Here is a 12587-nt window from a genome sequence, read left to right on the forward strand (position 1 = left end):
GTCAGTCTTATGGGTGTTCCCTTGTAAGTAATCATTTCCTTTTCTCTTGCTGCTTTTAACATTCTTTCTTTGTATTTAACCTTTGGCATTTTAATTATGGTGTGTCTTGGTGTGGGCTTCTTTGGATCCCTAATTTTTGGAATTCTCTGAGCTTCTTGAGGTTTTATGTCCATTTCCTTCACCAAATTAGGGAAGTTTTCCATCATTATTTCTTCAAACAGCTGTTCAACGTCTTGATTTTGTTCAGTTACACTGATCAAATGGATATTTGGACCCTTTATAGTGTCCCAAGTGCTTCTTAAATTATTTTTATAGCCTTGGCATCTTATCTCTTGCTGTTCTGATTGTATGTCCATCTTCTAGATAGGGCATTTGATCTTTTTCTTCATTCGCTTTGTTTATTCCTTTATTCCATTTAATATACTTCTCATCTCAGATAATGTGTTCTTCATTTCAGATTGGTTCCCTTTTATAATTTCAATTTCCATTTTTATGTTTTTATCTCTCTGTTGAAGTTCTCATTGAATTTATCTACACTTCTCAAAAGTTTATTGAGCATCTTTATAATGCAGAGTGTTTTGAACTCTGCATTTGTTAGATTACTTGACTTCATTATATCTGGATCTCTGTTCTGTTCTCTCTTCTGGTTTCTCCTTCTTTGTCTTCTCATTTTGGCTGCCTTTCCGTGTCTGCTTCTATGTACTAAGCAAGCTTCTACATCTCCTGGTGTAATTAGTGTGGATTTGTGAAGTAGGTATCCAGTGGCACAGTCCTGAGAAGGGTTCAGCTGCAGATCAAATTTAGCCCAAACCTCTATCCCTCCAGGGCCACCTGTTAAGATTCAGCAAGCAATCCACAGATGCTGTGCTTGTAGTTGCCTCAAAAGGCCACGCCAGAAATTGAGGACATCTGCCTCCAGTGTGAGTCTAGGTGCCGCTCGGCAATGGATGTGGCTTGGGTGGGGCTACGAGTTGGGGGAGGCGGGGTTTCAGGGAATCCTCTTGGCAGCGCGACCTCTGTTATCCAGTTTGATGACGTCAGGGCTATGGCGTCGCTGAGTCTGGCGCACTGGCAGCGGGGAGGGCTCAACAAGGAACAATGGATACCGCCGGCACTTTTGTGAGTGAATTTCGCCTCAGCCCTCACTCTGACAATGTCTCCCTGTAAGTCCTTGGTGCCCCTGCATGCAGCCCAATTGGTACTGTCATTCAGAGGCAGCAGGTCCTTCACTGCGAAAATCCACTCCTGGGCATGGCCCCTTTAAGAGGTTTCTGCCACTACCGCTGCCGCAGCCTCAGTCTCACTCAACCGCTTGAGACCGGGCAGCCCAGTGTCCTCACTCCATCCTACCTTCTGCTGTTGCAGGTTGATTTCTTATATTTCTCCCTAGTTGTATAGCTTGTTCATCTAGATCCCAGGTAGTTTTTCCTTGCTACTACTCCGTCATAACTTTGATTTCGTCATCAGAGACATGAACAGAGCCTCTAACACCTACGCCATTTTTTTAGTACTTCTTCATGCTTTTTTTTGGCCCTATTATAAATCAGTACTATCTTAATTTTAATTTCCGGTAGTTATTAATTTTTAGTGTATATGCATATAATTAATTTTTTTTACATTGATCTTGTATCCTGCAGCCCCGTATCAATTCTAGTAGCTTTTTTTTGTGTGTGTGATTTTTTTTTTTTTTTTATGTAGTCAATTATTGTTATGATTGTGCAGAGGGGGAGTTTTATTTCTTTCCAATCTGAATGACTTTTATTTATTTTCTTGTTTGTTACTAAATTGGCCTTATTAATAATTACCTTATTAAATAATTAAGTATAATGCAAAATGATAGGAGTGGATGTCTTAACCTTGTTCCACATCTCAGGGGAGAAGTTTAGTCTTTTGCTGTTAAGTATGTTATCTGTGGGTTTTTCCAGGAAGCTATGAATTTTGTCAGATGCTTATTCATCTATTGAGATGATCATATAAATTTTCTTCTTTATTGATATGGTGAATTGTACTTTATTCATTTTCAAATATTAAACCAAATAATTCCTTCTCTTCTATTTAGAAGAGTTTGTCTATAATTGATACTATTAATTCCATAAATTTGTGATAGAGTTTGCCAGCAAAGGCATCTAAGTCTTGAGTTTTCTTTGTTGGAACATCTTTAACTATGAGTTGATATTATTAATAGATATAGGGCTCTTCAGGTTACTTTTTTCTTTGTGTAAGCTTTGGTAGTTTGTGTCTAAGGAATTTGTCCATTTTTTCTAAGTTGTTAAATTTTTTGGTATAAAGTTATTATTAATACTATTTTCATAATATATTTTTAATATCTCTGGGACCTATAGTGATGTATCTGCTTTCATTCCTGATACTGGTAAACTGTGGCATCTCATTTTTTTCTTGATCAGTTGTCTAGATGATCATCTCATTTAGTGACCTTTTCAAAGAACTAGCTTTTGATTTCACTGATTCTTCCCTATTGTTTTTCCCTTTACTTTCAATTTTATTTGATTTTGCTTTTATCTTTGTATTTTCTTCCTTACATTGGCTTTGGGTTTAATTTGTTCTTATTCCTCTAGTTTCTTAAAGTGGAAGCTTACTTAAATCATTGATTTGAGGCATTTTTAAATTTTCTAATATTTAATGTGATACATTTTTCTTGTAAACTAATAGGATTTTTTAATAGGATCCTCAAAATTTATGTTGTTTTCATTTTCATTAAATTCAAAATATTTTATAATTTTTATTTTACCTTTTTCTTTGATTAATGGGTTATTTAAAATAATGTATATTTTTCAAATATTTAGGGATTTTCCAGAAATAGTTTTTGTGGTGAGAACAAGTATGTCATAGTCTCCTAATAACTGTGCAGTTTATCACACAGTACTGTTGGCTGTAATCACTATGCTGTGCAGTAGATTCCAGAACTGATTTGTCTACTATATCTCTGCACTCACTTGCCAAATCTTAGTTTATATAGAAACCCTAACTGGAATCAGTCACATACCTAGCCCAGATAGTTGCAACAGCATATTTCTATCTCAAGGCTGTATCATTGAAGCAGCTTCCGAGAATGAGGAAGGTGAGCAGAGCACACATTCCGAAGCACAGTGGTCAGTGGGGAACCCCCAACTACTTGGGCCAGCTTCTGGGTCAAACCAGCAGTCTTCTTGATGACCTTCCCCAACAGGTGTGAATCTGTTTTCCTTTCCAGCCTCTAGAGCTACATTCTTTGCATTCCCTGGCTCCTGGTCCCTTCCTTCATCTTCAAAGCCAGAAGTTTAGCATCTTGCTTCACTCATCACGTTGTCCTCTGTCTTAGCTGTCATCAAATCTCTTAGAAGGATACTTGTATTACAGTTAGGAACCACCTGGATAACCCAGGATAATCTCCACATCTCAAGATCTTTAATCGCATCTGCAAAGTCCCTTCGCCATATAAAAAAATATTTATAGGTTCTGGAGATTAGGACATGGGTATCCTTGGGGGCCATTATTCAGACTACCACATAAATATTCCTAATATCTTATATCTCTTAACAAATTTAAACTTGAGTGTCCCAATCTTTGTCCCAAATAAGGAAAGACTTAATGTTGCTGTCCATGGTTTTCAATTCTAACATTTAAAAAATATATACAAATTGTAGTTATGTTTATATTGTAAGTACTTATATAGATTACCAGTGTGCTTTTCTGATGTTCCTTTTTGCAAACCATTCTTTCTTCTTGGTTAATTTTCCTTCTTGCAGTTCAAGTATATTTATTAGAAGTTAGTTTACTCAGGTTCTTTGTATATCTAAAATTTTGTATCTAAATTGTTTTTATTAAACCTTCACTCTCAAAGTTGTTTAGATGATTATATAATTCTAAATATAATTAGATGATTATATAATTCATAATATTTTTACCTCAGATCTGTGCCACAGTTCAGAGCAGAGCACCAGACACCTAGGGTTGAATGAATGAATGAGCTTTACAGATGTTAGAGAAATAGACTAGTGAAAATAATCCTGGACTAGAGGTCAGAAGAACTGATCTTAAATGCCAGATCTACTTATTACAATTTGACTTTGGCAAAGCCATTTAACGTAATCTCAATTGAAAATGGGAATAATACCTAGATCATAGCATCTTTGTGAGTTTCAAAATAGAAATGAAATAATGAATTTGAAAATTCTTTGTTAATTGTAAAATTATATAATTTCTGAGTGATCAATGAATTCTTGTAAAATAATTAATATCAATAGAGGAATATTTCTAAAATATTGATTTAAATCTATACCCATTTGCTGATTTTGATAATGTGTCTTGCAAATAATTCAGAAGTTTTGATAAGGTTTATGTTTCATTGCTGAACAATAGAATTATTTTATTATGCTTCATAGATGTAACTCTTACTTATAGAATTTAATTATATCAGTAAAAAGTATACTACCACAGCAAAAATAGATACTGTATATTTGAAGACTCTCCTCCCATATATCAATATAGTGCTTTCTTATGATGGATTTTGAAGTAACTTTAAATATAAATGGTTAAATGGAAAACTTGATATTTCTAGTAGTAATGATTTTTTGGATAGGAAATTATTTATTTGAGATCGTTTAAGGGAATTGATTAGATTTATAGAGAAGATGATAGGTGGAACTTAGAATGAATAATGACTCAGAATCTGTATTGGTTAGAAAAGTTTTTCTCCTTTTGCACTGCAGTCAGTCACATACAACATTTTATTCTCAGAGATAAGATATTCAAAGAAACTACCATAGATCAGGTTGAGAGAAGAAGATGGATTCTTTTAGGCACAAAAATGAAGGTAATTCTTATCTTCTACAAGATACAACATACACATATATGTTTTAATAGTAGAGTTATCTAGTTAAATTTTTCTTGTCTGCTTTGCATGATGTTTGCTATGCTTATTTAGAGAAACTGGTTTATTTACAGATGTCATTCCTATCTCTTTCTCACTCTCTGAAATTGGGGAAAAATTATTTCTATTTTTGCTTGGCCACACTCAGTGATGTTTGATGGATCTCTTCATAATTTAAATTGGTCAGTCTCCTAATTCTCTACTTTGAAATAAAGTACTCAGCCATATTAGAAATACTTACTGGTTTGTAATGTTTTCCTCCATACATTGGCACCTCACTTACCAAAGTGAGGCATCAATTAGTAAGGGTGGATGGAGGTGAAAAGCAGCTGGGTTCAGTAGACTGCTATGTGTCCTCTTGTGCATTTTCCAGAAAAGCCTTTCATGTTTCTTCTTATCATGTTCCAGAGGTATGAACCTGAGAGATTGCCACTTAATAGTCCCAAATAGAGACCGATATTCTTTGATACTCAGTGGGATAGAAATAAGTATCACTTTACTCCCAGATTTTAGGTCTTAAACTATTAATAATCTGATTACAGTTGCATTTATATTGCTTCAGCTGATTGGGCATACATATTAAGAAGAGTTCTACCACTACCAGCTCAGTGATTGGTACATAATAAGAGCACAGTAAACATTTAGTGCATGTAAAATAAATGAGAGCTTTTATCTCTTCTTTAAAAAAAATCAAATTGCTATTGTTTAGGGTCCAGGATAAATTTTTAAGCACAAAACTGTTTAATCTAAAAAACAGTTAATTCTCTCAGTGCTTATGTGTCTCTAATAGCTTATTACTATTTTAGTGTCATTCTGTCTGAGTTTTAATCTATCTTAGAAGTTATACTGTATGACTTCTTTTATTACATTTTTGTATTCTTTGATTCTAATGTTTTAGGATGTTTTTAAATCTTGTCCCTTTTTTAGGATTTTTTTGGAATTCAACCTGATATTTTGAAACTAAGGTCACTGGCCAAGAACCTTTTAGTTAAGTCTTTTATAAACATCCTGGTTTTAAGTACCTGCTATCTAAACAGCAATCATCAGGAAAAGCATAAAAAGCCAATTATGTCAATTATCCCTTTACCTAAACTCAAATTTGATACCTTCAGTTCTGATATTGATTTTGTCTAATTATTTAAAGCTTTGGCAACAGTTTTGATGAGTAAGAAAGTTGATGCTTAGTATTTTTTCCTTCCTTCTTTCCTTCTTTCTTTTTTCTGCAATTCACAGAGATTTTCAAGATTATTCTCTCAATGTCACTTATTGCATCAAAAGAAATGTGCTTTGTTGTATAAAACACCACCCATCTAAGATAGTTATATTTCCATTTAAAATGACCAGATGAATGAGTAGTTTGCTTTAAAGTCCCCATCTGAAATAAACATTGTGCCACCAGAGCAAAATCAAAACTGTAAATAGGCTTTGGCACAATAATTATACCCCTAGCTTGCTGAGATATGTTGTCAAGAACTGATATTCAGGAGACTCTTCTAGTTCTGGCTGTTTCACCCATATAGTATTAGTACTTTTTCAGCTTAAAATCACCTCCATGAGATGAGAAGCTTGACAATCCAAAGAAGCCACTCACTCACTCTCTTTCTCATTACCTAATTCTAATTCTGTATATAGTACATCATTCACTACTTGATATTTTCTTTGTTTCTTTTGATTACCCTCCTAGAATTTAAGCTTCAGAGACTTTATCCATCTTTTTTCATTGCTGGCTATCCAGCATTTAGAAGAGAACCAGGAATGTACCATATCCTAATGAATCTAAGATGACATCAATTGTAAGATACACAATCATTTTATGTATGTGTGAATTTAAAAAAATGCCACCATTTAAGCTACAGAACTATGCCTTCTTGTCACTTCAGACTTTTATTTTAATTTATGGAAGAGCTCTTTTAGATTCCTTTAGAGAGAACATGGATTTATCATACATCTTATTGTGAACTCTAAAAATAAGAATATATGGAAAATAAATTGGTTAAGCAATTCCCCAAACAACTTTTCACTTAGAATCCAACTCTTCAGTATTAATTTTCATTGAAAAATTGCCGAAATACACGATTTCTCACACAATATCATTGTCTGTGCCATCAAAGGAATTGGTGAAGCAGTATTTTTTAAAAGATTGCTCCATCATCGTCTTTGAGATTTTTTTTTCCCAGATGGTGATTTTCACTTTGTAAGTTTTCATGTGCATGGGCAGTCAATGGCTGGTGGACGTCAACTCTAAGACTCACGTTGATTTCAGAGATGTCAAAATGTGAAAAATTATACATCTTAAAACTGTAAAAATAGGGTTGTAGTTAATAAATAAATAATTTTTGAATGGTTAACTTAATAACTGTCATCAACTGTCTGTCCTTGGGCAAGCCAGTTTATTCCTTGAACTTTATTTTTCTCATTTAGAAAATTAAAAGAAAAAAATCGTAGGTGCTTTGTAAGTGGCCGAAGTTGTAGAAATGTAAGGCAATATAATTTTAGTGAACTATTAAAAAAATACTCTGTCCAACCTAGTCTTCAAGGGTTCAAGGTTCTAAGACAAACAGTAAGAATTTCACTCAGCTATACTTTCAAATATTGATGAGAGGCACAAGAGCTCAGCTCAGAAGATATAAGTTATGTGAAGTGTGGGGGTTTTTGCTACACTTAGCTGGCCCCTTTGTCTCTCCCTGGTTGCTGCGTGTATATAGCACACAGAACACTGTCACGAGAGAGAGAAAAACTAATAAATGAGAGGCTTTCCAAAGAGGAAGGAACATATGCTTACCCTTTACAAGGCTCAGTTCCCAGGATATAGGGAAGGGATGGCTTCTGGATTCTTTACCAATGTTTAAAAATATTTGGAGGCATAGGACAGAGCCCGGCCCTTGTTTGCAACCGTGGTGGACTCTCTAGTCAACATGGGAATATCTGGCTTGGCTGCAGGTGACCCAATGGGCAGAAGTTAAAAAATCTTGGTTGTCAAGTAAGATCTGCACAGCCCTCAGAGTTCTGTATCTCCAGACGTGTCTGAATTGCCACTTTGTAAATACAGAATTGCTTTTTTTTATAAGCCTGAAGTCAATGTTTACAAATTTGGAGAGCAACTCCATGATCTACTAGATAACCTATATATATACACACCATCCAGCTAAAAATGGCTATAGGCCCTACCCAAGATGGCTACCTAAACCAATTGATCTCTATGGCCTGCAACTTGCTCTACATGTCATTGTGTTTCAAGAGGTCCTATTTTGAATACGGTGACCTCCTGCACATCAGTGAAAGGACTGAACTAGAATAATAAAAATTGAGATTGGTTTCTACTTTGTTCCTTCTATTACTGAAAGTATCTGACTCTACTGTAATTAATTGCTTCCTGCCTGTTTCTTTCCTTCGGTTATGAGATCTTCCCCAGGGAACTGAGAAAGAACAATAGAGTACATTATTAACTAAAAGTAGCACGTTTCTTTTCTTTTTCAATCATCCTGGAACAGATAATTTATCACAGTTTGATGCCTCAGGAAATGTGCCATTTTGGTTTCACGACACAGAGAGAAGCTGTCTTAAACTTCCCTCACAGACTCCTTCACAAACTTGGCATGATGCTAATGTTTCTCACTGGTGTGGGACTCTTCTCTTCCCAGCATAATTTGAATTTCTACTTCTAGGTCAGAATTAAAGAAAAATTAGAAAGAAGTCCATTTCAATATCTAAAGTCAATTGTATCCTGGCAGTTATGTATGTATTACATTTGCTAAAAATTAAGTACACTGCCAATATTTTTGTTAATATTATAATCAAAGTTACTTAGTTATTGGTATTTCTGTAGCCACTGAAAATGCCATGCAATTATATACAGAATATATTTTCTCCTTTGAAACAGCAAAGCCCCAGAGGTTCAGACTAATGGCCATGCTCTTGCAGATATATTATTCATTATAAACTAGCTTTCTAGAATCTTACATTATGGAAAACTAATTATCTGTCACACTGTAAACTGTCACACTATAAACCACATGTACGTTAATTTATCTCAGGAGGATTTGGAACAATCTTTCATTTCTGGTCAGCTATTTCTGTTTGTTTGTTTTTAATAATAAAGGCACCGAACATCTTTTGGTAAAGCTTAAAAATAAGAAAAATAACAAATTAGGGAAATTTGGCTAAAAAAGAATTTTAAACAGTTTATTATTAGATGCATGATAAATAAGTAAAATGGAAGATGGGTAAGAGATTTATGTGGTGAGTCAACCGTTAAGATGTAAGTATTACATATGATGCTATATAGAAGCTAGGCCTTAAATGAAGATAATAAGAGATGTGTCTCTCAGTTGAGGATATGAAAGATACCATTACCAGTTGCAGGCAACACCTTACAGAGGATTAGATGGGATGCTTTTGCTAGGTGCCCTGCTTCCCACCTGTGGAAGCTTCCCAAAGGATAACATATGGAATTATGTGCCTGGAGGGGGCTTTTAGGTCACCCAGACCAGTCATCTGTCCATGAAGTTTATTGTACAGGTTTTAGGGAAAGATGGTCAGAACTAGTCTCAAATATAACTGTTCAAAAACCCTGGGAAGTTCTGAAATATTATCACTTACAGAACAAATAAAGAGAAGAGTTAAACAACAACAAAAAACCAGGTACAATTGTATTAGCAACATCTAGAACACAGAGCGGCCCTAATCAAGTTCTCTCCATTAACCCCATCACTCTGCATTCATATCTCACTATATTTAGAATGCAATTAAAGTCACAAGATTCTATATGAACTATCCCTGACATTCCTTCTGACGTAAGAAACTTTCTATCAGTTTCCATCAGTTTTCTAAAAACTCCCATGTTCTTGATATTAGATTATTAGGACATTAGCAGTTGGTAGAAGTAATTGATAAAATAGTCAATCAATGCGTGTGTTGGTGGCATTGAAAAAATAAATTAATACAAAAATAGATGAGAAAAATGTGTTTACTGCCATCAGAACATACATGAAAAGGTCAGTGGCTCCAGTTAGACTAAAAGTGAAAATTTTAGCATGGTTCTTCTGAAAGCAAGGTAATAAAAAGTACAAAGATACAGAATGGAATTACTCAGCTAGCTAGGTTCAATAGGTATAAGGTAAAGAAGCTAAATTTAGGGGAAACTTTGTGAATCGCTGACAACATCCTCAGACCAGAGCAAAAATTCACACATTCCTAGACTGGAAAGTCTGCAGGGTCTTTAAGTCTCACTTGTATGAAGGTGGTAGTAGCATATTCTATCTTGGTACCATTTAAGAAGAGTAGAAAACCCAAGCTGATGCACCTTCAACAGGAAGAATAATTAACACGAGTATTCAGATTTTGTGTATGCTTCTGCCATGAATGGAAGTCATCATCTAGGTCAAATGGAAACAACCTTACCTGTCTCATCCTTCCTCCAATTCCCATCTACAGTGAGAGCTGGCTATTGACCACATTGGCTGTGCTCACTTGTTAAGTGTTGAGCTTTTTCCTCCCTCACTGGTGATACTGACAAAACATCAACAGAAAGTACTTACCTGTATTTTACATATCTCTGAGCTTGAGATGGGAAATTAAATGGTTTAGTTTAAAAGCCAGCTCACTGTTTGAAGAATGTTCAATGAAGGGACTATAAGCAAACAGGAGGGTGATACATCCTTCTTTCTCCCTCACTTCCCAGTAAGCATTTAAGAGAAGTATTGGCCCAGCTCACAATGGGACTAATCTGCCATGAGTTATTGTGCGGCAGATTGTATTTTCCAAAATTGACACTACAATATTTTTAGTTCCACATACTCTCCAGAACCTTGCCTTTCTCCACCAAGAGGTGTAGTTCTTTTCCACTTGAAACTGGAAATCGGATCAAAGGAACAAAGCAGAGAAGATACTGCCCAACTTTTGGGAATGCATCATAAAAAGGTAGTGTAGTTCTCTCCCCGTCTCCTTCCCTCCTTCTCTCGCTCTCTCTCTCTCACTGTCTCTCTCTGTCTCTCTCTGTCTCTGTCTCTCTGTCTCTGTCTCTCTGTCTCTGTCTCTGTCTCTGTCTCTCTCTCTCTCTCTATCTCTTTCTCCACACCCCTGCTCTCAATTTTCAGCCTTGGTATCAAGCCACCATGTTTTGAAGAAGCTCAAATGGCTCATGGCTCATGTGAAGAGACCACATAAAGAGGCTATTAACTCCAGACAGCCGGCATCACTCCTAGACATGTGAGAGCATGAGTTTTTAGTTGATTCCAGCCCTCGTTTTGTTATGCAGCAATTGATAACTAATACAGATTAAGCAATTGATAACTAATACAGAACAAAGAGCATGAATATGCTCTTTGTTCATTAACTTTTGGGGGCTTACCATAGTCAAATTCTACACGATTGCATTGGGCTTCTGCACGTGTCATACACTCCACTTAGAATACTCTTCTCCTTCTAAGCAAATACATGTTCTTCATTTTAATTTCCTAACACAACTCAAAATCTTTCCTGTAGGGACTAATGCTATTTCTTTACTCTGCATATCCCTTCGCACAATGAACTCCTGTATACTGTATTTGTTTTCATTCATTTGGTTTTTATTTTCTTTCTCTTTGCTTTTCCCCACAGGGCCAAGTTTTGAATATTCACTTAGACCTATAATGACTAGAATTTACAGGAGGAGCAGTGTGGGTCTGTGGGTTAAGAGCATTGGTTCAAAGCCCAGACCACCCAGATCAGGACAGTGGCTCTACCACTTACCAGAGATGTGCCTTGAATAAGCTACTTAATGTCTGTATCAATCAGAGTCCTACCAGGGAAACACAGCCACTAGGATCTCGATATCTCTCTCTGTCTCTCTGTCTCTGTCTCTCTCTTCCTCCCTCCCTCCCTTTCCTTACCTATAACCCTACCTCTACCTCCATCTCTATCTCTATGTCTATCTCTATCTCTGTGTCTATGTCTATGTCTACGTCTACTCCTACGTCTACGTCTATGTCTATGTCTATGTCTATGTCTATGTCTATGTCCATGTCCATGTCCATGTCCATGTTTATCTCTATGTCTATGTCTATGTCTATCTCTAACATCTCTATCTATCTCTATCTCTATCTCTATCTCTATCTCTATCTCTATCTCTATCTATCTCTATCATCTCTCTATCTCTCTCTATCTCTATTCCCAGACACAAAAGGGGGCAGGGTGGGGAGAGAATTTCAAGATACAATTGTGTGGTTTGGCTGGGCAAGTCAAAAATGTTTTCTTGCCATAGCAGCTGACAAGATCCCAACCCTGGACCACTCCAGCCATTTACCCTTTTCTTGCTGGACAGTGAACACCTCATAAGAGACTTCATCCTGTCTCTGGTCTGCTCCCTCTCCCTTTCTTCCTGGTAGCAATTTCAAATTTTATCTATTCTCTCTGTTGTCAGAGGAAGGGGAATCCCTCCTCTTTCCCCAGGCAAGTCTCTGTACCTGAGTGTTAAGTCACATCCACACAGTTGCCTCCTAAAACTCCTCCAAATTCTAGTTCATCTTTTATTTTCAAACTTTCTTTTCTAGTCATTCTTAATCTCAACATAAAAACTTGCTCCTACTCTTCTCTATGCCAGTCTTTAACTACTGGGTCTTCCTTTGTCAAACAAACTTCTTGGGAAAATAGTATAATTTACTCTATATCTTCCCTTGCCATTCACTACTCTATCCACTGAATTCTGACTTCCATCTCAACCTTTCCACCAAAACGGCAC

This window comes from Pteropus medius, unplaced genomic scaffold (assembly GCF_902729225.1).
Source record: "Pteropus medius unplaced genomic scaffold, Ma_sr-lr_union100, whole genome shotgun sequence".
Taxonomy (NCBI): domain Eukaryota; kingdom Metazoa; phylum Chordata; class Mammalia; order Chiroptera; family Pteropodidae; genus Pteropus; species Pteropus medius.